Raw genomic sequence first — 1,656 nt, 5'->3', positions numbered from 1 at the left:
TTGGGAAGTTTTCAACTATTATCTCCTCAAGTATTTTCGCATGGCCTTTCTTTTTGTCTTCTTCTTCTGGGACGCCTATGATTCGAATGTTGGGACATTTAACATTATCCCAGAAATCCTTGAGGTTGTCCTCATTTCTTTCAATTCTTTTTTCCTCTCTGCTTCATTTATTTCCACCATTTTATCTTCTATCTCACTTATCCTATCTTCTGCCTCTGGTATTCTACTGTTGGTTCCATCCAGAGTGTTTTTGATCTCATTTATTGCATTATTCATTATTGATTGACTCTTTTTTATTTCTTCTAGGTCCTTGTTAAACATTTCTTGCATCTTCTCAATCCTTGTCTCCAGGCTATTTATCTGTAACTCCATTTTGTTTTCACGATTTTAGGTCATTTTTATTTTCAATATTCTGAATTCTTTTTCAGGTAGACTCCCTATCTCCTCCTCTTTTGTTTGCTTTGGTTGGCATTTATCATGTTCTTTAACCTGCTGAGTTGGGGTGGCCTTTCTGTATTCTGGCAGTTTGTGGTTCCTCTTTATTGTGGAGGTTCCTCCCTGTGGGTGGGCTTGGACGAGTGACTTGTCAAGGTTTCCTGGTTAGGGAAGCTTGCATCAGTGTTCTGGTGGATGAGGCTGGATTTTTGTCTCTCTGGCATGCAATGAAGTGTCCAGTAGTGAGTTTTGAGATGTCTATGGGTTTGGTGTGACTTTAGGAAGCCTGTATATTGAAGCTCAGGGATATGTTCCTGCATTGCTGGAGAATTTGTGTGATATGTTTTGCTCTGCAACTTGTTGGCTCTTGGGTGGTGCTTGTTTTCAGTGTAAGTATGGAGGCTTTTGGATGAGCTCTTATCAATTAATATTCCCTGGAGTCAGGAGTTCTCTGGTGTTCTCAGGTTTTGGACTTAAGCCTCCTGCCTCTGGTTTTCAGTCTTATTCTTACAGTAGCCTCAAGACCTCTCCATCTATACATCACTGATGATAAAAAATCTGGGTTAATGGAGGAAAGATTGTCCACAATGAGGGACACCCAATAACATTCACAGAGTTACATGGAGAAAAGAAGAGGGAGCAAGGAGATAGAGATGGCTAGGAGGAGAAGAGGGGGAATCAAAAGCAGAGAGAGCAATCTAGCCAGTAATCAAATCCCTTTGTGCTCTCCACAGCCTGGAACCCCCAGAGAGGTTCATGAAGTTACATAGAGAAGATAAGAGGGAGGAAGGAGATAGAGGTGACCAGGTGGAGAAGAGGATAGGTCAAAAGGAGAAAGACAGATCTAGCCTGTAGTCAGTTCCCTAAGTGTTCTCTATAGCCCAGGATACCCAAAGAGATTCACATAGTTGGACAGAGAAGAGAAGGGGGAGGCAGGAGATAGAGGTGACCTAGGGGAGTAAAAGGAGAGTCAAAAGTGGGAGAGGGCAATCAAGCCAGTAATCAGACTCCTAAGTAAACGTGGGTACTGAAGATTGAATCTTTAATGGATATTGAACCTTCTTAAAGGTTCAAAATTGATAACAAATACCAAAAAGCAAAGATTAAAAATCTAGAGTAGTGGTTAGACTCTCAAGCATACAATATTAAAAAAAAATCAAAAAAATTATAAAAAATATTTATGAAGTTTGCTTTAAAAATAGGGTCTTTTTTTGCAAGGTA

This window comes from Muntiacus reevesi, chromosome X (genome assembly GCF_963930625.1).
Source record: "Muntiacus reevesi chromosome X, mMunRee1.1, whole genome shotgun sequence".
In the NCBI taxonomy this organism is placed as follows: Eukaryota; Metazoa; Chordata; class Mammalia; order Artiodactyla; family Cervidae; genus Muntiacus; species Muntiacus reevesi.
Note: the sequence above shows the minus strand (reverse complement) of the source record.